Source organism: Tursiops truncatus, chromosome 8 (assembly GCF_011762595.2).
Source record: "Tursiops truncatus isolate mTurTru1 chromosome 8, mTurTru1.mat.Y, whole genome shotgun sequence".
Lineage (NCBI taxonomy): Eukaryota > Metazoa > Chordata > Mammalia > Artiodactyla > Delphinidae > Tursiops > Tursiops truncatus.
In genome coordinates, this window is record NC_047041.1 from 15,908,771 (window position 1) to 15,932,124 (window position 23,354).

The 23,354-nt window shown below is 53.1% G+C and overlaps 1 protein-coding gene across 1 annotated transcript in view; it reads left to right on the top strand.

The window, feature by feature from the left end:
* Positions 1–23,354, top strand: part of BUD13 (BUD13 homolog) — a 310,306-nt gene that overhangs the window by 68,582 nt on the left and 218,370 nt on the right. Inside the window, exon 12 of the mRNA XM_019941853.3 lies at positions 10,202–10,651. The gene's annotated coding sequence lies outside the window, so the exon portion shown is untranslated. The remainder of the gene's footprint in view (positions 1–10,201; positions 10,652–23,354) is intronic.

Sequence of the window (23,354 nt, forward strand, 5' to 3'; positions counted from 1 at the left end):
TAGGTGTGCTGATGCTGGGGGGCTAAGGGAGAGCCATTTTGCTCAGGGGCCTGACATCCTGGAAATGAGTCCAAGCTGACTTCAGTGTGTTTCCATGAGGTCTTTGGGCCCCTGGGGAGTTTCCTCTGTAGAAAAATTTCTGCTTGCTCACCTTACCGTCATAGCAGTATGGCTCTGAGGACCTTTTAGGCTTACAGTGCAGAATATCTGGAATGGTTGGAGGAGTCCACCATCTGTTCTGTTGTTACATACAGGCCCTCTGATATTCTGAAACAGTTTACTTTACCAGTGAGTTTGCTGAGTCTACATTAACACCTCATTGCTGTAACTTTCTTCTGTGTAAATCCTGGGAGATTTACATGGCAGAATGGTCCTTGGCATTTTTTGGTGACTCAGTCTGACTTAGTAGTTCCCAAGACTTTCATAAAGAAGCTTTTGCAATAGGGGTGGAGAACTGACATCTTATTTTTATTTTTCCAGGTATAGTGGTGTCCATTGTCTTTGTCTGTGTGGACCCCTTCTTCCCTCTTTTTAAGTTACCTTATCCGTATTCCTTTAGGGTATCAACTCTTTCCCTGTTTCTAGTGGGGCAGCAGGCTACAGTTACCTGGGCCTCAGGAGTAATCCCATAGCTCAGGCCTGGTGTCCCTGGCCACAGTGATTGGTCTAAGAATACATATAGAGGGCCCAAGGTGGGACAGTAAGAGTCCTGCCTTGGATTTCACATGGGGGTGCTGAGGGAGAACCAAGATCTCTTTCCTCTGAGATCCTAAGCATGGATAACATAAGCCCAGAGCAGCCTTTGGCCATGCCAATCCAGGAGTCATCCCTCCCATGATCTCAGCTTTGGAGGAAGCTCAAATTTAGTGAGAGAGCACAAGAGCAATGAAAGAGAGATGGAGAAAGGGAGAGGGACCAACAATACCATCTGACTTCTGGTTTTACCCCTGTTCTTCCTAGTTACATCAGCCAGTACATCTCCAATTGTGCACTATCAATTTAAATCCATCCCTTGCTACTGCAAGTAATTACCAAGTAAGGTTATATATGTAACTTTTACACACACACACGCACACGCACAGGCACACATAACACGTATGTGTGTAAAACCACAAAGAAAATAGGAAGGACAGTTTCAGAATTAAGAACATCTTTCAAATTGAGTCCATTTAGCTTTATGAAAACATTACCCTTCTTTTTACTAGTGGAAACCTCATCAAGAGTCAGCACCTGACTGCATACCTGTGTTTCAGAACCACCGATGTAGCCAACCCTTTCTAGAGAACAGGTTCTGAATGGCGAAGGGCTCAAGAGAGAACTGGGATGACTTGGACCCCAGAAGCAAACTCGCCTTTATGCTTCGTTTCATGAGGGCTGTCCCTGCCCTAGCAATTGCACTGGAGGGTGTGTATGTGTGCGTGTGTGTGTGTGTGTGTGTGTATGTGTGGGAAGTCCAAGGTCCCCCCACTCCAGGCCCAGCACCGCCCCACCCCACCAGTGTTTGACTCTTTCTTGTGGTCAGACTTCCTGATTCCTATGGCTGCTCTTGGCGGGGGCGTGGGGGGTGCCCTCTCTGGACAGTGGGTATGTGGCAGTGGGAGCAGGAACCAGCAGCCGGTTCCTCGGGCTCGGCCTGGTGTGAGCCATGTGGGCTTTATCTTGCCATTAATGGTTTTCTAAATTGGTGGCAGTGGAGCAAAAAACCCAATTTGTGCCTGGAGCATGCATGATTACTATTGTAATAACCTCAGCTAATAAGAATATGATGTGGGGCTAGGCTGGGAGAGAAAACACATTTCTCATTAGCTTTTGATTAATTACTCTACGTAATTTCTTAGTTGTGGTGACCAAGGAGGGTGGGGTATTGCCATTTCCTCACCTCATCTTAACCCCGTGGGCTTGGGATATTCTAGGGACCGTGGTATTTCCACAGTGGCCATGGAGGGAGAAGTCCTTGTCTCTCCTCCCACTTCCCCTCTTTCTTCTCCTCGTATCCTTTCTCTGTCTTCTCTCCCGCTCCCCTCTCCAGCCCTCCCTCTCCCTGACTTCTTAATCTCTTTTTTTCTCTTTTCCCTCCCTCAGCCTTTTGCTGGTCTTCATGGGTGTCTGACTGGCATTTGGTGACAGCCCACGCTGTCCCCTTGCACTGTCAGGCAGGTAGGTAATGGCTAATTTGCAGGTCCTGGCTGATCTGCCCTGATCCCGGAGCTCAGATTGGATATTTCCTCCTGATTCCCTCTGGACCTCCCCGGTCTGACCTGGGGACCTCTTCTTGGCTCACCTGCTCCTGACACAGGATCGTTTCTGGCCTGGCTCTGTGTGGCTTGGAATTGTTTTTGTCCCCTTACCACCTTACCACAAGCAGAGTGGCCTCCTGGCCTGAGGGCTTCTGTCCCTCTCTCCTGGTCCCTGGCAGCTAGGTCCAGGCTGGATAATCCCTCAGATCCTCACATCTAGGATCTAGTGCTCAGTAGGGCAGTAGCTGGAAATATTTCCATTGTATTTGTAACTCAGCGGGTTTCTGTTGATCCCTACTCTATACCCAGAACTGTGCTAGGCACAGTGGAGCCCTTAGAGAAAAAACAGGTGTGGGTCTTGCCATCGGGTTGGGAAGGGTGTCGAGGAGGGACAGACACTAACACAAGGCAGTGTGTACTGAGTGCCCAGTGGGTGAGGCAGAGAGAGCAGGGTAGTGAGGCTTCTCAGGCTGGAGGTTCGGGAGGCTTCATAGAGGAGGGAGGCTCAGATTTGGATGACAGAGGGGAGGGGACAGGAGAGGGAACTCCTGATGAGGGCATACCGTGAGCAAAGACCCAGAGGTAGGGATGCTTGAGGCAATTTTAGAGGGTGTGAATGTGGCTAGTGTATTTTTAGTGGGAGTTAGTGGGGGAGATGAACTACAAATAAAAATTGGAGGCTGACTGTCGAACATCAGGCTGAGGATTTGGGACATATGTGGTATCTGGTTGGGAGTCCTGAAAGGTAATTCAGTGCGAGGGTGAGCTTATAGCAGTGGTTTGCTAAATGGATAATGGTGGGTTGTTTTAGTTTTACATTGCTGCTGTAACAAAGTAAATACCACAAAATTAGCAGCTTAAAATAACACAAACTTATTATCTCACAGCTCTTCGGGCCAGAAGTCCAGGTTGGCTTGAACGGTTTCTCTGCTCTGGGTTGTACAAGAAATCAAGATGTTGGCTGGCTGGGCTCCTGTGGGGAGGCTCTGGGAAGAATCCATTTCTAGCATCATTCAGGTGGTGGGCAGAATCCTGTTCTTTGTGGTTGTAGGACTGAAGGACCCCATTCCCTTGCTGTCTGTAAGTTGGGGCCACCATTATCTCCTAGAAGCCCTCCCAGTTCTTGCACATGGGCCCCTGTATTTCAGAGTCAGCAACAGTGTATCAAATCCTGTTCTTGGAAGCTCTCAGACTTCCCCCTCTGCTGCAGCTCTTCCACCACTTTCCTAGTTTCTCTTCTGTTGCATCTCTCTGACCTCAGCTGGGTAAAGTTCACTGCTTTTAAGGGATCGTATGACTAGCTGGGGCTCACCCAGATAATCCAGGATAATTTCTATTTTAAGGTCCAAAACCCTAATTTTAAGCATCTGCAAAGTCCCTTTTGTCATGTAATGTAACATATTCCCAGGTTCCAGGGACCAGGGCATGGACATTTTTTGGGAGAGGCATTACTCTACCTACCTACCCCATGGGGCAAGACAGATTAGGTGATTCCTGAAATAGTCCTGGTGGATGGAAATGAGGTCTAGAACCTGGGTGTAATGAGAATGGAAAGGCTGGGAGGGCAACACTAGAGGCTGCTCCATGATTGGCTGCATGCGTGTGGGTGGGCGGGAGGGAGTGAAGGGGAAAGGAGGAGTTATCCTTGGATCTAGCTTAGCAAACAGGAGAAAGATGGTAACTCGTCAGTCACTCTAGGTGGAGGTCCTGGTTATGGAGGGCAGATGATGCATTTGTTTCAGGCGGGGTGACTTAGGGGTGACAGCATCTGCCAACCTGGAACTGTCCTATGAGCAGGTGGGAACACTCAGCAGAAATGTCAGACCAGGTGATACTCATTTGTGACCTATTCACATGAAAGCAATGATTGAAGGCTTGGGGGGTGCGGGGGTAGATCGTCGTCGTATCCAAGGGAGGGAGACAGAGTAGAAAGGAAATTGGGCTAGAACACTGGGGGACCTCCAAAGAAGAGATGGGAGGAGGAGGAAGAAGAGCTAGAGAGAGTGAAAGAGCAGGCACAGCTGGGCAGCTGGAAGGGAAGGAGGCAGCTAGGAGAGGTCCCATCTGTGAGGCCAGGCAGCGCTGGTGCTCAGGGTTAGGAAGGCAGAGGTCTGGCAGGAGAGTGGGACAAAGGCCAGGAGTCGGTGATGGGATGGCTGTGGGTGATGGGGACAGGTATTTCTTTTTTAAAAATTTATTTTATTGAAGTATAGTTTATTTCCAATGTTGTGTTAATTTCTACTGTACAGCAAAGTAATTCAGTTATACATATATATTGAATACATTCTTTTTCATATTCTTTGCCATTCTGGTTTATCACAGGACACTGAATATAGTTCCCTGTGCTATACAGTAAGACCCTGTTGTTTATCCATTCTATATATACTAGTTTGCATCTGCTAATCCCAAACTCCCAATTCATCCCTCCCTCCCCCCACACTTTGCAACCACAAGTCTGCTCTCTGTGGGGGGACAGGCATTTCTGAGCGAGACTAGGAGGAGAGACGAGGTGGTGTGGAGGGAGAGAGTGGGGACACACACCAGGCTCAGTAGGGTCCACAGGCACTGTGTGTCAGCATGTGGGCAGGGATGGGGCAAGGCCAGGGCTGACTGAAAACAGAGCAGAGGAAGAGAGCACTGCTTTAAGGAGAGGGAGGGGTATGATTCAGGAACAAGGTCCCCAAAGCAGCAGGGGCTGAAGTGCAGAGCCAGGACCTGGAGAGGGGAGAGGCAGGACCTTTGGGTAGGACAGGCTGGGCATGGACTGTGGGCTTCTTAGAACAGAATGTGAGGGGAGAGGCAGGACCTTTGGGTAGGACAGGCTGGGCATGGACTGTGGGCTTCTTAGAACAGAATGTGGGAGCAGAGGCCTGGACTGTGGGGAGGAGGCAGAGGACAGGGCCAAGTAGGGCATCACATATAGCCACAGTGGGGTCATTCCTATTTTTGGAACTGTCTTCTCTCCCCTGATTATCGTGGGGGGGCCTGGTTCTCCACAGCACAAAAGCTCCTGGGGTGAAAGGAGTTAACTTATTCAAGGGGGTTTGGGGAAAGGAGGCATATGGTGTCTCTCCTGCCAAAGGGTCCTATGGGATCAGGAGAGCACTGTCCCCCTGGCTCTTGGCTCCATCAGTGCGTGGTCAACCCCAGGGCCCTCAACATGCCCAAGGCCCCTGCTAATCCCAGCCTCCCCGCTACTTCTGACGTTTCACAGGCCATTGTTTGAGGCCTAACTGCCTGCCACAGCACAGTGCTCAGAGCCCCCGCCAGCCATTCCACCCGGTGATCCGCGGGGCTGTCCAGAACCGGCTCCCAGTGTTCGTGGTGGCTGGGTGCCAACAGGCAGGCCCAGAATAAACTGGCAGCGAAGGGCGGGCGCAGCCCATCTTAGTGGGCGCCCGATGGGGGTCCTCGTGTGCCTGTCCGCGCGCGTCTGCGCAGACTTGTGGGCCTGGGGGGTGTCCACAGCTCAGTCCTCAGCAGACTTCAGGGTTGAGGGGGTCATGGAGGTGGCCGGGGCTTTGGCTGGGCGGAGAGGGCGCAGGAGGGCAGGGGCCGTGATGGAGACTCTGGGAGGCCGGGCCGTGTCCCGAGAAGGGCCGGGGCAGGATGCGGGCGGATGGCTGGAGGAAGGCTCGGAAGGCCCAGGGCTCGGCACCGCTTCCCTCTTCCCGAGCCGCAGCGTCCTGGAGCCAGACCTTGGGCCTGCCCTGCCCCGAGGCCCCGCCCCCACCCCCCACCCCCCACCCCCGACCCCGTGCCCGGCTCCCAGCGCAGCTTCCCACCTCACGAGGGAAGAGGGAATCTCGCCAGAGATCCATGTAAAAATAGATGTATTTCTGGATAAGCAGCGAGCCTGAAAAACGGCTGAGCCGGAGTCTGCTCCGCTGACAGAAGATCTATGTACTAAATTCCTCTTCAAAATCTGTTTCTCCGGAGACTTATTCTTGCTGGGCTCTGCCGAGCTGGGGGAAGTTGTCGGCTTCGGGCGTCCCCTGCTCCACCCTTTCTCCCGAGTGACTGTTTCCCAGCGTGAGCTGTGGTCACATTAGGCAGCAGGGCAGCTCGGGCTCAGGCCAGAGCAGAAAAGTCAAAAGGGATTTGAATGGCAAAAAGGTCATTCTCATGCATTACCCTGGCTGGGTGGGAAGCCGGCGTGATGCAACGTGACACCCATCCTGGCGGCTGAGAGAATAAGTGATGGCTATATTTATGTTTCCATCTAAATGCATGGATCAAAGCAGACACTTTAATCTATTCAACAACAGCCCAAGGATTAAAAAGTTCCAGGCAAATCACACTCTTAAATTGGTAATATATTTTTGCTTGTCACTTGACAAATCATTTTAGAGAGTGACTTCAGGCCGGGTGAGGGACCTGGAGATTTGAACCTGGCTCCCTCCTGGAGAGGGTCCCAGCACTATAGGATGTGACATGAATCTGGTCACTTGTTGTAGTCCCTGTGAGTCCTCGCACAGGACTCCTGGAGGGGTAGGGGGAGCTAGTGGGGAGTATCAGGCCTATGGTCACATCTCAAAATGTGTTTTAATCTCCAAAAAGCCTAGCAGGTGGACATTATAACGACCCCCATTTTACAGACCAGGAGAACCAGATGTGTGGCTTGCCCGGGTCACACAATAATAAGTGGGAGAGTGGGAAGCAAAGCTCACCCAACCCCAAGCCCAGTGCTCTTGTTCTGCTGGAGCTGCAATGACAGCAGAGGGCAGCAGAGACTGCTCCGTCAATTGCTCTGTAACTGTTGGCATGTTCCTTCACTTCCCAGTTTCCTCATCTGCAAAACGGGGATAATGATGGCATCCACCTCCTGGGGTTGTCATCAGGAGTAAATGAGATGACTCAGGGAAGGCACTTATAGCACGGTATCTGACACATGGTGAGAACACGTGTTTGTGCTGAGCTCTGAAGGATCGGACCAGACCGGAGTGTGTCTGGAGGCTGAGAAAGGAACTCAAAAGCATGACTTCTAAGGAATGGTTGAAGGAACTGGGGGCCGCTGAGTCAGGAAGAGAGAAGGCGGCCTCCTAATGTAGGCTGGATTGTGAAAAGAAAGGGAGATTTGATTTGTTCCATGTGGCCCCAAGAGGGGCAACTGGATCCTTAAGGAGACTGATGGATTTCAGCTGAAGAGAAGCAAGAACTTTCTCAACACCAGCGTTGGGCAAAGAGGAAATGATGAGCTCAGGATTCTGGGAGGTGTGCCGGTTAAGGCCGGACGAGCCCTTGGTGGTGATGCTGTACCAATAGATATGCCTGCCCCCGGCTTGGCATTTAGACCAGATTTCTTTAAATATATATATATATTATATATATATATATAATATATATATATTAAATATATATATTTAATATATATATATATTTAAGGAGTTCTGTGTATTTCATCATTTAATTCTACTGATTGACGCTTGGCTCAGATCCCCACTAATTTTCAGGTATGCAAGGTGGCACGATGGTTCAGGAGTGGGCCGGGTGGTACGGGAATCGTAAGGCTGCTGCGCTGGACGGAGGCAAAGCCAGCTTTGGGTGAAGGAAGAATTCCTGCCCCCACTAGGTATTGGCCAAAGTGGTCTGAGGAGCCGGGGTAGTGCCAACCAACGAAAGAACGGTGTGCTTGGAGTTCGGCAGACTTGGGTTTCCATCTGGCTCCATCTTTTAATATCTGTGTGTCCAGCTGAAAGTCTCCTAATCTCTCTGAGCCTCAGTTTCTCCACATGGGAAACTCTGAAAGCTTCCTTCCCTGTTCACGTTTCAGAGGCGGTGTGAGAATTGGGGAGAAGCTGGCCTTGCTGCTGCCTTGGCCTTGGGAAAGGGGCGCTGTTCCAGCAAGGGAAGGGGCGCCGTAGGCACCCCGCCCTCTGGCTGAGCCATATCCTTTCCGGGTGACCGCCGGTCCGCAAAGCCACCTCCCAGCGGCGTCTCGCCGGTTGCAGGGCGCATGCGCGAGCGTCCAGGGCGGGGCCAACGCGCTGGCGCGCGGCCAAATCGCACCATCTGCCTAAGCGGAAATGTAGCGCAGGTGTGAGTTTGGGGGGCAGGTGATTGTTGACGGCTGAGCCAGCTCTCCCCGCATATGGTCCCGGGGAGGCGGCAGCGGCCCGCGTGGTCCCCCGCCAGGGCCGGCGCTCTGCGCCCTCCAGCGCCTTCAGCCGGTTCCCGCGTGAGAGCCTCAGAGCAGCTAAGCCAGGGAGGTCAGGGCATTATCGGATTCGCTGTACCAGCGTGGAAACCGAGAACCAGAGGTTAAATCGCCGGTCCAGAGTCCGGGAGCCAGTCAGTAGTGGGCCTGAAGTAGCCCTCCAGGTCACTCGACTCTTAATTCCATTTTCTTCGCGTGACCCGCTGCGCCGTGCAGTTCAGCAAACATTTATGGAGAGCCTTGTGTGAGTCAGGCGCCGAGCTGGGTGAGCTGGGTGCTGGGGGTGCTGACCTGCGCTCTGGCTCTGTTAATGGAGGGTGCAATTTTAACCCTCCGGTTTGGCCCCGAGGTTCCCAGTCATACCCCACAACCCAGTGTCAGACACCCAGGTACCTGAGGTGTTTCTCTGGACCACAGGTCTGGCCGGTTCACACCTGATGATTTGCTGGGCCAGACTCCTTGGCTTGCCGTGCAAGGCCTCTCTGAATCTGGCCTCAGTCTACCTTTGTGGCTCCATTCTTCCCTGTACCCTTCTGGACCCCTGGGTCTAGCTGCCCAGGTCGACCACCCACTGTTCTACAGCTGTGCTTGGGACCTCAATGCTCCTTTCCAGCCAGGAACTTGGCTTGTCAAAACCTACTGGTGAGTTCAGGCCCAGCTCAAGTGTGACCTCCTCCCTGCAGCTCTCTTTGATTCTCCACCCCTTCCTGATTCTTCCCCATCTACAAATGATTCCTTTGCCTATGCTTCCTGCCCTTTGTACTGGCCTTTGTGATGACATGAGGCTGCATGGTACACAGTTCCAGTGTGCCTCCCCCACCCCTTACCTGCTGGATTGTGGGCTCCTCGAGGCCTGGGCCTGGGTCTTACTAATCTATGACACCCCCCACCCCAGCTTGATGCCTGGCCAACAGAAGATGCTTAGGGACACAAAGGAGATGGTGTATGTGAAACTGTTTTGTAAAGTACCACACAGTGCTAATCCTGCTGCTGCTGAAACTGAAAAGTGTTTAAAAGCCTATGAAATAAGGAGGTTCATCTCAACTACCCCCAGTTTTTAAGTTATAGATGATTTTCATTATCAATTTAAAATCACAGTAATAACAATAGCTTAACATTTAAAAACAATTTTATTTATTTATTTTTAGCTGCATTGGGTCTTTGTTGCTGTGCGCGGGCTTTCTCTCTAGTTGCGGTGAGTGGGGGCTACTCTTCCATGTGGCGCACGGGCTTCTCATTGCAGTGGCTTCTCTTGTTGCAGAGCACGTGCTCTAGGTGCGCGGGCTTCAGTAGCTGTGGCTCGTAGGCTCAGTAGTTGTGGCTTGCGGGCTCTAGAGCACAGGCTCTGTAGTTGTGGTGCACGGGCTTAGTTGCTCTGTGGCATGTGGGATCTTCCCGGACTAGGGCTCGAACCTGTGTCCCCTGCATTGACAGGCAGATTCTTAACCACTGTGCCACCAGGGAAGCCCTTCAATAGCTTAACAGTTAGTGACCTTTTTGTGCCTGTGAGTATTAGCTATTATTATTATTGCAATAGGAATATATACACATGTACATAATCTTTCCATTTCTCCATATTAATTAAATGATCATTAGGACAATATTGAAATAAATGTTACAAATATTCAAATATGCTTCAAGAAATTCTCAACAAAATGTCCCCCCCGCCAAGTGCTTCTGTGACCCCTGGCTCTCAAGGGCCTCGGTGGATGGAGCCTGTGGTTGTCAGGTTTCCCTGCTAGGTCAGGAGCTAACCCCTGGCCTAGCAAGATACTCCACGTGCTGTGAATTTGTCCCTTTTTCCTAGGAGCGGAACCAGCAGGCCTCTTTTCCTTGCCTTTTGGGACCAGAAAGCAGTGAACCAGGATGGGACATGCCTCTTCAGAGTCAGACACACACAGGTGTCTTAAAGAGGAACATGCATCTCTGAGTCTGTCATCAAAATTTTTATTCCAAGTCTGCATGACATGAGGATTGTTGGATTTCTGTCCTTTCGGTGTTTATGGAGGACACAAAAAAGAATTACTATGAGTAAATAAACAGAGAAGATTAAAGGCCTTTCTCTGTGGGGGCACCGTTTATGAGGCAGCAAGCCAGGAGACTTGTTTCTGGGATTTTGTGATGCTGCTGCAGCCGTGAACCACATCCCATTTCTGAGTTGTTGCAGTTGGAGCTCCTCAGCTTCTGAGTCTTCGCATCCAGAGGCTCTGATCTCAGCCCATGTGTATGTTCTGGGAGTGTCCCTGCCAGCACACAGGTGAGTATGGACGTGCGTTTCTCCCTGTAAATGTGGGTCTGTGTGTCTAAGGTGAGTGTGTGCACCATCTGTGCATGGGGGTGTGTATAGAGAATGTGTATTGGGGTGACTGTGAATCTTTCTAGGGGTGCAGATCGTATATTATGGATGAATGTGCATTTGTATGCAGGGGTCTGTGTTTTTCAGTGTGAAAATGGGGCAAGGTGTAAAACCTTGGGTGTATTTGGTGTGAACAGGTGTCTGAGTTTGGGAGCATGGGTCTCTGTGTTCACAATGGAGTGTGGATGTGCATTTCTCAGCACGTGCCTCTGCCTGAGTGGGTGGGTGAGAGAGGGTCGTGGGTGAGTGGACACATGTGCACTGCTCATGTGTAGCTCTGTAGACAGGTTCCTGCAGACTCCATATGCCCAGCTCCTGTGGCTCCTCCTGGCTTGGTTGCTGCCTCCAGTCCCTTGTGGTTCTGCCTTGCTGGTCCACAGAGAGATCAACACCCTTCAAACCAGCTGCCTCGTTGGCTGTGGCTCACTCGGTTGGTCTCCCAATGCGTGCAGTTGCCATGGAAACCAAAGTAGATCTGTTTCTGTCTGCCACCAGGTCCCTGGGCTAGGGCAGCTGTGGGCCAAAGCCACCGTCGTGAGGGCTGGCTGGGAGGAAGCGAGGAGGGCTCTGGGGGACCCTCTGAGCCAGCTTCTCTTAACATCCTCTTGGAGCCTCTTTTCTGCCTCCAAACACAAGGACAGGTCCCTGCTGTCAGACAACTGGGATCAAAACAGCCCTGTAAGACAAGGGCCTGAGCAGTTGACTTTTTCACACACATACAAAATCCTTTCCTGAAAAAAAAAAATTCCACATTACTATGCATGTCATTTGTATACCATTAATTCAGTGCCTAAAATAAAGTGGCTTTTAGGAGAGAGCTGGTGCTATCTGATAGGAGAACTCTGTACATGCTTTTGTGGCCTGACTTTATAATAGGCATCTGCTCAGACTTCGCTGCATTGGGAGAACTTGAACATAACAGTGTGAAGCATTGAAGAGATCACAGATCCTGTTTAGTTTTGAAAAACTGAGTAGCAAGCACAAACCTAGCTGTGTAAGCAAAGGGCGATACATTGTTAGGGAGACGCATAAAAGTGGCACAGCCATAATGCAAAGCTAGGGAATGATTAATAGGAGAGTTAGGATAGTGGTTAACTCCAGTGGTTAATGGGGAGGGTCACAGGAGAGGGGGCTGGGGAAATGGGGGATTCTAAGGCACTAATAACATTGTATGTCTTAACCCAGGTAGTGGAGACTCAGGTGATTGTTACTCTTTTCACAGCACATACATACTTAGACTGTGCTGTATGTGCGATGCCTGCAATAACAAATCACCCATGCTGAGCTTGTGGCCCTGGCTTGATCCGAGTAGGTGGTAAGAGGCAGTATGGGGTCAGGGGAGGAGGACAGGGTAGGAATCACGCTTTTATGGATGGGTTCTGGAACTGGATCTAGCACTGACCAGCCGGTATGTGACCTCGAGGAAGCCTCTCAACTTCTCCCAGCTGCAGTTTCCTTGTCTGTAACATAATGATGAATGCATTGGACTTATTCAAGTAAAAATTAGTTTTGAGCTTTCTTTGTGTGGGGCACTGTGCTAGGAAACAAAGTCATGTACAGATGTCACGGGAGCACATGATGGAGTGAGGTGAGCGCACTGGAAGGGGCTCGATGATGGTGATGATGACAGGAGAGGCTCTGGGGGGACAGAGCTGGGAGAGAGACGGCAGTGGAGGAGGTGAGTTTTGAATTGGATCTTAAATGATGGGCCAGATTTCAAGTGGCTGAGACAGGGAAGGAGGAAATGAGGAAGGGGAGGCTCAGTGTCATCAAGGGGGAGAGGTACTTGGAGAAAAGCGCAGACCTGTGCGGCTGGAGTGCCAGAACTTGGAGGATGGCTGTGGGTGGTATTTACAATGAGAAACTCCCCTGATTGGGCTGGAGAGGAAGACAACTGGCCCACCTGGGGGAAGGGGTAGGGGAGAGGGAGCGGGAAGGTCAAGTGCTGTTGCCTGTCCCCCTGTCCTGGATGCAGGTGACCACTTGGTCCCCAGGACCCTGATGCTCAAGACTGTGGGTCCCTGGAGACAATCTGGACACCCTCACCCCCGGGCCTCTGCATTGGCCAGACTGTGAGAAAAGACCCCTCCCTCAGATGAAGGCCTTTGGCCCCTGGGCACATGAGGCCTCCACACCCCATACACATCCAGACAAGCCTCACGCAAGCCAGCTGCCGGGATGGGGGTGTGTGGCAGCAACACTCTTTGGAAAGTTCCCAGGGACAGGACAGCACTGGCCAGGATGTCTTGGACAGCCATCAGGTTGGCCTCACCCTGCCCTGCCCAGTACCCACACTGGCCTGTTCCCTGTAATTCTGAGCGCGTGGTAATAAGGGAAGGAGGCCTGGATTAGGGACCAGAGAAGCTGGGTCCACATCCTGGCTCCATCTCTTCGGCGGAGGGACAAGTCTCCAGCCTTCTCTGATGGGTCTGAGGTGTCCTTGTCTCCAAAGTGAGGAGTGGACCAGTAATCACATAGGAACTTTCCATGTAGGACAGTTTTCCCCTTCCAGGGGGGAATGACTTGCTTATCTCCGACCCTCACTTGCTGGGCATCATTTTCAGGAAACCATGCCGCTTTGTCTTGGTGAAGATGGTATCTTTCATTGTTGAAGTGAGTAAAGTGTTTTTGATGTTGCCCGAGTATAGTGTCAGGGCCCCAGAACACCTTCTCCCTGGGGGATGCCTGAATGATGACTTGCTGGAGTGCCCCCTGGGGAAGCAAGGTCACTTGTGTTAGATTGTTCTGGGTGCACAGCACCTGGTAGGCAGATGAGCTGTGTGAGCAAGCTGGGAACTGCAGGCCGCCGGAGGTGGGGGCCAGGAAAACCAAACAAGGGGGTTTTCCCCTGACTGTCTGCTGCTGAGAATCCAGCGTTGGAGATGGGAGGTCCCCATTCAGGGACCACTCACCCCAGGCAAGGTGGTGTCCACCGCACGGACCATGACAACTCCTAGGGAGGGAGTCTGATGCCCGTCATTTATGTACCCACTGAACACGTGGTAGGTGCTCAGTATTTATTGAACGAATGTCTTTGGGGCAAATTCAGTGTCACTGGTATTCTTGAATTTGATTATTGGTGAAGATAGGAGGAGGTAGCCTGGTGGTGTCAGGGGTCCACCATCACTACTCTTAGTGGCAGAGAGCATGGGTTTTGGAAACAGTTAAGGGTCTGAGTCCTGGCTCTTATATTTACTTGCTGTTTGACCTTGGGCTTCTGTTATCCTCAGTTTCTTCATCTCCAAACTGGGTGCCTTTAGTACCTGTGCACAGCACATGAGGATCAGATGAGATGAGTCGTGTAGAGGGCTCAGCAAATGCCAGTTACTGCTCAGTCCACAGTAGATGGTGGCATGTGCGGTGTGGTCACTGGGGTGAGAGGGGTGCAGTGTGGAGTGGAAGTGGCGGAGGGGGGCGTCTGGCAGGAAGGCAGGTGGGTTCTTGGCGAGGCTTGTTTGTCAGTCAGGTGGAGGGCAGCGGGCGGTCATCAGGTCAGTGCTGTGTGTGAGAAAAACAAGCTTGGGTGAAGGGGAGAGCCATGCTTAGCATCAGGCAGGATGTTCAGTTGGCCCGTTCATCCCTTCGTGCACTCATTCACTCAGCGAAGGTGCGCTAATCGTCTAATCATCCACGTTGTTCCGAGCACGATTCTAGGTACCAGGGATACAGCAGTAGCGTAGGGACTTACTCTGGTGAAATCCCATGGAATACTTTTATCATTCAACAAATGTGTTTGGGGCATTGTCCATTGCATGATTTTGTATTTATCTGCCTTGTGCTTTCTAGTAAGTCTTTTTCAGAATGTTCTAACTTCACCTGGGCAGACTATGAAGAGAAGGGAAAAATCTGTCCATGGTTAGATCAGAAGAGATGGGGGTATGGGGACAGGTCACGTCATGAGACTAGGGGGGAGTGGTATCGCAGGTGGCCCAGCCCCTCTGGAAGGCCTGGAGGGAGGGGGTTCCTAGCTTGATGCTGATGGGAAATTCAGGCCAGGAATTCAGCCGCGCAGCAGATCCCTCTCCTCCCTGTTCCTGCTCCAGCTGTCTGGGACCCTGCATCTCATGGCTGACATGGCTGTGCCTGGCTGACTCCAGATTTTACCCAGTTCTTGACCATCACTGGCCTCCCCCACAGCCTATGGCTCCTGAGCCTCCCCCCTAAACTTACCTTACCCCGAAAAGAGCAGCAGCATCAGGACCAGAAAGAACCACACGCAGCCCCTTGGAGATAGCCCCTCTCTCAAGGATCAAGATTAATCAAGGCGAGTAGAATTGGCAGTTATGACGATATGGTCCAGTGTGGTGTTCTGGTAAATTCTTGGTTCCTGTCTACAAGGCTGCTTTGATGAGTGGCTTAGGAGATCCCTCCAAGTTGTGGCATATCCACAGGGCCTTGTCAGTAACCCTGAGAACAACACCCCGTCCTGGAGATGCTGTATTAGTCAGGGTTCTCCAGAGAGACAGACCAATAGGATATGGAGATTTGTCCATTTATTTATTATATTTATTGGCTCGTGCAGTTACAGAGGCCAGGAAGTCCCACAATCTGCCGCAGCAAGCTGGAGAACCAGGAGGGCCAGTGCTGTAATTCAGTCCAAGCCAGGAGGTCAGAGAATTAGGAAGCTGATGGTGTAAATCCCAGTCTGAGTCTGAAGGCCCTAGAACCAGGAGCTCTGGTGGATGTCCCAGCTCAAGAGGAGAGCAAATTCACCCTTCCTCTACCTCTTTGTTCTGTTCAGGCCCTCAACAGATTGGTTGAAGCCCACCCGCATTGGTGGGGGCTTTACTTTACTTAGTCTACTTTACTTTACTTAGTCTACTGATTCAAACACTAATCTCTTCCGGAGACACCCTAATAGACACACCAGAAACAATGTTTTGCCATCTGGGCATCCCTTAGCCCCATCAAGTTGATGTATGAAATTAACCCTCTCGCATGCTCAGCCCCTCTTCCAACCTGGCCGACAGCCTAGTTGCTAGAACTCACTTTATTCACTCTTCTATCTGGGCCTTTGCTCCAATACCTTCCCCTGTTCTCAGTTTAGCAGATTCCTACCTGCCTAAGCACTGTGTCAGAAAGAACACAGCCTCTGCAGTGGATGAATCCACATACAAATCTCAGCTCTGCCCTTTTCTTTTTTTTTTTTTTGCGGTACGCGGGCCTCTCACTGTTGTGGCCTCCCCCGTTGCGGAGCACAGGCTCCGGACGCGCAGGCTCAGCGGCCATGGCTCACGGGCCCAGCCGCTCAGCGGCATGTGGGATCCTCCCGGACCGGGGCACGAACCCGTGTCCCCTGCATCGGCAGGTGGACTCTCAACCACTGCGCCACCAGGGAAGCCCTCAGCTCTGCCCTTTTCTGTATGAGCTTGGGTGAGTCACGTAAGCCCTGGCCTCTGCTTCTTCCCAGGTGAGAGGAATCTTGCAGGAGGATGTAGGGATCATAGGAGATGTGGGTAGCGCCCCTGGCACCTGGCAAAGCACTCAGCAGATGGCTGGATTCAGAGGCTTTGTTTCCTTTTTGGAAAAAGACTGGATGTGCCGACCTTATTTTAAATGTAGCTACTAAAAAATCCACCTCCTCCATGAAGTCTCCCAGGCCACCCCCCAAACATCGTCTTTAGCCCTGTGCTGCTCCTAGGCCCCAGGCCCTTGGTGATGTCATCGGGGAGGCCAACTCTATTGTATGTTTTGGGGCAGGAGGGAGGGGAGTGTCTTGTCACCTTTACTCCCAGTCATGGAGCACTTACAATACATGGAGAATGTTTGCTGACTTGTGGAGGGTGGGCAGGAGCTGCCTGGAGGAAAAAGAGCTGAGGGCTGGTCCCCTGGCCTTGGCAGCCAGGATCTATCCAGGGGATGGGGAGGGGCCGGCAGCCCTCTTCCTCACTTGCCCCCCGCCCCATCTCCATTTGGGGGCTCCCACTCCCTCCTCCCTGACCTTGTTTCTTGTTGGCTCAGCCCTGTCCTGCTAACGAGCTGAGCCAGCCTCTCTTATGTGCTGACTCAGTCCTGTGGCTCCCGCTTCCTCTGCCCTTGTTTGAAAATGCCAAGTTAATTGCTCTGTAGCTTCAGGCTGCACTGGCAGGGGCATGGCCCCCCTCTCTTCTCCCCTTCCACATGCCCCAGCGGTCTCCAGCCCTGGGCCTGCCCTCTGTGGACAGGGCAGTGGGGTGGGTTGGGGAGAGGGGCAGAGGAGCAGAGAAGGGGATGGGCTATCACTGTCCATTAGGGAGAAATGGAGACGGGGAGGGGCTGGCACTCTTGGAGCCTGGTCCCCATATTTCCTGGCCCTTGGGATCTGGGAGATGCCAGCCACTGCCAGGATGGCCCTGGGAGGGAGAGTGAGAGGGGGGCTGTAAGCACTGGTGGGTGGCCTCTCAGATCTGTGTCAGAGCTGAGGGCCAGGAGGGCGTGCTGGGAGGGAGACCTTAGACCTCAAACAGGGAGGAAGGAAGGAATAGAAGGAAGGAAGGAGGAAAGGAATGAAGGAGTGGGGAGAGGAGGAAGGAGGCCAGTGGTGATTCTTGCACAGAGAAACTCACGTTAATTCCTACAGGATGAGCTACAGATGCACCATCCAGGGTGGGAATCACAATGTTTAACAACGGTGTGGCACCAGCCCTTACTAGCAAGGATGGATGCGGGGCCAGGTGCTGGGCAGGGTCCTGGAGGCCCCTGAACTGTGCCAGAAGTTAACCCTTTGGTTGCTGGGTCTTGGGGAGGTGGGGGAGGGGAAAGAGCAGGGTGTGGGTAGTGAGGTGTTTCAGTATTTTCACATGATGAGCTCCACAGCCTCTTGGTCTGTTTACTCTAATCTTTGTTTAGTGAGTAGGTACAAGAGGAGGGTGAATGCCAGCCTGGAGCTGACAGGGGAGAAGGGGAGGGAGCTGACCTCAGTGGGAAGTGGCAGAACGCAGACCTGGGTGACGGTGAGTCAGGCGCCTCGTGACAGTCTGAGGGGCAGGGGGGGAAGATGCCCCATGAGGGCTTGCGGGACAGAGGATGGGTGAGGGCAGGGGCTGGGCGGACCTCCAGAGGCCCTGGGGGAGGCCTGGGATGATGCAAGCTAATTCATTTTTTTAAATTATTATGACAAAGACAGAGGAGGAAGGAAGAGAGGGGATTAGAGAGGAAGCTCTAACCACCCCCCGCAACCCCCGGGGAAAGTGAAGGAGTAGATGGATGAAAGCCTTCTCTCTGGTGAGGATGTAGCTGCCTCTTGGGGGTGCGCACCGTGTTTCCAGGTGGGTTTTCTGGCATCGGCGTCCTTGAAGTGATCTGACTAAGGGGAACAGACCCTCCTTCCTTTCCTTCCTTCTGTGGGAGCTTAGGGAGGTTGGGGTGTGTGTGTGGGGGTGTCGGGCCGGGAGGGGCTGGAGGAGAGCGGTGAGGAGAGCAAGGAGAGCCAGGTAGGGCCTGCCCTCTCAGCTTTGCTCTCCCCAAGAGCTGTTTCTGTTTGTCGTCTCCTCTCCAAAAGCGGAGATGTTTTCTGATAATCTTACAACTTCTCGAGCCAGAGGCTTTCTGCAGACTGCACAGCAGGGAGAAAGAAAAGAGGGGAGGAGAAAAGGAACACATGAGAAACAGTGGGCTTCCCAAGTAGGGGGACATCTGCTCTGGATTCCAGATCCAAAATGCACCTGGCGTTAGCGTTAGGGACCCGGGGGACCCATGGATGGGCCAGTTTCAGTGCTTCTTAGGGCCCTGGCGGGAGTCCAGCTGGGGCAGGCCACTTCCCCTCCCCACCACCGGGCACTTTGGGGCCTGCTGGTCACGTGCTTCTCTTCTCTTCCCTCCGTGGGTCTCCAGCCAGTCCGCTGCTTGATGAATTAGCCCCATAGATATTCCGTAGGGAAAGCAAGCACATATCATATATATCTTTGACAAGTTATTATTCTCCCTTATCAGGATTCGGGTGCATCCTGCACCCGCCATTACTCACACCGCACCCCCGCCCTCCTGGGCCCTGGCGCCAAGCCTGCTACTCGGCAGCACCCGGCCGTGCGCCCTGCCTGGCGTCTGGGTAGTGGTGTGTGGGAGTGTGTGTCTGCGAGTGTGTGTGGAGAGCTCCGACCCGTCCTCCAGGCCGGGACCTGAGCAGGAGCCATCCTGGCCCCCTTTAGGCCCAGTTGACTGGACATCCTTCCCCAGACAGGGGCTGGGCCCAAGACAGACCTGGTGGCATTCTTTGGTTCTCTCGCAGGAGCCAGGAGCAGGGGTTTTGTCCCAAGGAATGTTCTGGTTTGGGCCTCATCCATGTCTGTGTGGTCAGGCTGCGGGGGGTGGGTATCCACCCTGTCCCCCACCCCCGTTTCCCTCTGCTGCTGGGCCTGCCCCTGGTTGCGGGCAGAACTGACTGCTAGGCCACCTCCTCTCATCCCAAGGCTTCTTGGAGCCCAAAGGGGCCCCGCAGGGCCGACTCCCTCACCCCCGCCCCCCCGCAGGTGGCTGAGGCCCAGTGGCTGGAGGCCTGGGGGGCAGTCCTGATGAATGAGATGTAAGTGAATAGTATGCTCTTAGCCTGGCCGCCGGGCCCCCGATTTGTCATCTTTCACCCCAAGCATTCCCATTTCCCCAGAGGCAGGCTCCATCTTAACAAGTCCTCTATGTGGGAATCTAAATGGGGCCTTTGGAATTGCCGCTGGTGCACTCAGGCCTTGGGGTGGGGTGGGAGGTACCCTCAGGCTGGCTGGTGGGGGCTGGCACCCGGGGAGTCCGCGGGTCCCTGCTGGGCTGGGGGTGACTCTGGGACTCCCAGTGCACCCTCCCCTCAGCTGCCGGGAACTGTAAGGCCCAGCCCTCTACCGGCTCAGCAGGGAGCGGAGACCTGAGGGCCAGCCCTTCCCACCCCCCCACCCCCGCAGGAGTCTAATGTGCCCTCGGTGCCTGCTTCTCCAGCTCACGCTGCGCACTCCTGGGACCCTCCCCTTGCCTCCTTTGGGGCCACTGCCCAGCCCCTCAGTGTGCACTGGGTCATGGAGCGGGTGGGAGTGGAGCCTCCCGTGCGGGTGCCCATGGCTGTGTCCTCCCGTGGGCTTGGTGTAGCAGACTGAGCAGGCTTCTGTGCCCAGGCTGTGGCCCAGGGATCTCTGTACCAGAGACATACATGGCTCAAGCCTGCCCTCAGGGGCTCCCAGTCTAGTGGAGGAGGGCTGGGGGAAGGGAAGACTGATGTCCTGATAAGTATTCTGGGCCTGCTGCTGAGAGCTACCTTGTACCCCTCTGGAGATAACTGGCAGCTAAGGGGAGGGTGGGGGGAGGGAGGGCTCAGAGCAGGCTTCCCGGAGCGGGGAGTGCTGGGACGGGCAGGATTTAGGTGAGCAAGGAGAGGAGTGGGTGAGTGGGTCCCTGTCATTGCCCCGGGGCCAGAATCCTCCCTCCAGGGGTGCCCCCTCCTGACTTCTAATGCCCCTATCAGCTGGGGAGGGATGGGAGGCAGATGAGGTGAAGCGGGTGAGTGGGAGTCTGATGTTGTTTGGCCTCTTGGGGCCGCATCGTCTAGGCCTCCAAGCTTCAGTACCCGGTAGAGTCTCAGGGGTGTAGTGCTGCCACACTGGGTGTGCAGGTTCCCCTTTTGACTGGGGCTCAGGGCTCTGCACCCCGCCAGGGAAAGTGTGGATGTGTTGGTTGCAGTTAGTCTCAGAGCCACTAGAGGGAAGTCCCAGCCCATGTTTCCCTCTTTCCAGAAAGCTAAGGGCCCAGGTAGGGATGGGAATTGGGGGTGGCGGGGTGCCAGTGCTTGTGTCCAGGCTGGGGTTCCTCGTGCTGGGAATGAGGGTGCCTGTTCTGCTGCCTCTCTGGGTTAGGGTCTACTACTGCCTGAGCTCCTCAGTGCTGAGTTAGGGAACAAAAAAATCTCTGGAAATTTTGAAGAAATGAGAAAAAGGTATTTTGTTTAAATATTTTAATATGATACTTATTTTAGTACCTTTTACAAAAATGGGTTATGAACATTAAAAGACTGTAGAATACTGTGCAGCTGGTGGTCAATGGCACGGTCCTTGATGCCAGCCTTCCTGGTTGGACTCCCAGCCCCACCACTTAATTGCTGAGTGACCTTGGGCAGGTTAAGTAACATCTCCAAGCCTCAGTTACGCCTTCTGTAAAATGGGGATTATAGTACCTACCTCGTAGGATTATTGGAAAGACAAACACTGTAAAGGTCACTTAGCACATGCCCATTATATAGTAAGTGTTCAAGCAAGCGCAGCTCTTTCATTTTCATAACAAGCAATTACATTTGATTTAGATGGAAGAGTAAGGGTCCCAAATTTAAAGCAAAAATATTATTTTTCTTTCTGTTGATATTTAAAGAACTCCCCACTACCCAGTAAAGTAAAAGAGTTGGAAGAACCTCTCCCAGCCCTGACAATTTCTAGGCTTTGTGCGGAATGAGTGAGTGCTGATTCGCACCTTAATTTATATCTCACATTTCCTGAGGTGTGATTGCCTGCTGGGCACCCCCAGGCCCCCTCTGGGACGGAGTGCAGACACATGGGCCCCCATCCCCCTTGCCGCATAATTGGTTGCTGCCTCTGTGAGCCAGTGGTCCCTGGTCAAGAACCCGCCTTGGAACCCTCTAGCTGGTGCTTCTCCACCCCAGTCACACATGGGAATCACATTAGTTTGCTATAAAAGCTACCACTGCCTGAGCCCCACCCCCGAGGTTCTCATTCACTTGGTCTGGGGTGGGGCCCAGGCATCAGGGTGATTATAGGCTACCTGGGTGATGCCACAGAGAATGCAGGTGGGAGGACCAGGTGAAAAAGGTGCCTCTAGCCCCCCAGCCCTATGGCCTCACAGAATTCTGTACAAATTTAGAAAGAGACGTTTGGCTTGATGTAGGCAAGTCCTTCGGGATGTTAGTGAGGAAGGCTGGGTTCTAGTCCTGGCTTGGTGGTTAACTCTGTGAGGGCTTTTTGGTAAGCCCCCTGCCTCTGGGCCTCAGATTCCTCATCTGTCAAATGGACTGAGTAGCACCCATTGGGCCTAAGGAGTCATGTGATGTGAGGATTAGATATGGACATGAGAGTGAGCACGCTTGGAAGGAGTGAAACCAAGATGCGGTTTCTCTCACTTCACTTTCAGAGAAAGGGACTGTATTAGTTTCCTAGGGCTGCGGGAACACAGACCGGGTGGCTTAAACAACAGAAATGTGCCGTCTCACAGTTCTGGAGGCTGGAAGTCCAATATCAAGGTGTCAACGGGGTTGGCTCCTCTGAGGGCTGTGAGGGGGGGCACCTGTTCCAGGCCTACTGGCTTCGATGCCCTCTCATCCTATCTTCACATCATCTTCAATCAGTGTATGTCTGTCTTTCTGTCCTATGTCCCCCCCCTTTTTTTTTTCGCGGTACGCGGGCCTCTCACCGCTGTGGTCTCTCCCGTTGCGGAGCACAGGCTCCGGACGTGCAGGCTCAGCGGCCATGGCTCATGGGCCCAGCTGCTCCGTGGCAATGTGGGATCTTCCCGGACCGGGGCACGAACCCGTGTCCCTTGCATTGGCAGGCGGACTCCCAACCACTGCGCCACCAGGGAAGCCCCCCATGTCTCCTTTTTATGTGGATACCTGTGCTATTGGGTTATGGCCCATCCTAATGACCTCATTTTAACTTACCTCTTATCTCCAAATACTGTCATCTTCTGAGGTACTGGGGGCTGGAACTTCGACGTAGCATTTTTAGGGGACACAGTTCAACACATAACAGGGAGTGAGCAAGTGCCTGAGGGCTTGATTCAGAAAATAGCAGCAAGAACAACACCCCCAAAACCCTGGAAGGGGACAGAGTGGGGGCAGAGACCAGGCTCAGCCTCCACCCCCAGGCAGCCCTCTGCACAGCTCCCTCCCTTTGCCGCTTCACCTGGGGCTGGTTTGCCTTCTAGGTTATGGGTGTGCGGGACAACACATGAGGGGGACAAAGTGTATGTGGTCCAGCTCTGGGGCCACCAGGCACACTGCAGTCCATGCAGGAGCTGCTTCCTGAGCACGGCTCTTACCCAGTGTGGAGGTCCTGAGGGGGGTGCCGGGCGGGGGGACAGGGGTCTGTTTGGTGGTACCTTTCAGTTACAGAGCAGGCAGTATGCTGCAGACTTAGCCAGCTCCCCTCCTGTCTTGACACTTGCTGGGGAGATGGGGAGATCAGGAGTAGTGGGGAGAAAGGGCCTTGTGTAATACTCAGGCCAGGCGGGCCCAGAGCTTGCAATTGACAAACACAGGGCTGCCTCCCTTCCTCCCTCCCCTCCTTGTCTGCACCCAGGAATCTACCAGGCAGAGGGTGGGGCGGGGGGGGGGTCGTCTGTGGGGAGTGAGCCTGCTGTTGCCAGGTGTGCATCTGTATTTATCAGGGGTGAGTCCCTGGGAAGCAGCCGGACGCTGAGCACGCCGTTGGGCAAGGTGTCTGGGCCAGCTGCTCCGTTCGTGGCCAGCCACTGGAAGGAGGGGATTCTGGAATGTCAGCCTGAACAGTGGTACCCTGATTTTGAAGTGTTTGCCAATTTCTGTGGTGTAAAGACTCCCACCGTGGCTGATTTCATGCTACCAAAATGAAGTCAAAACGGGCTCACAAATCTGAAAATTTAACATTATGGCCCAACCCCCTTGGTA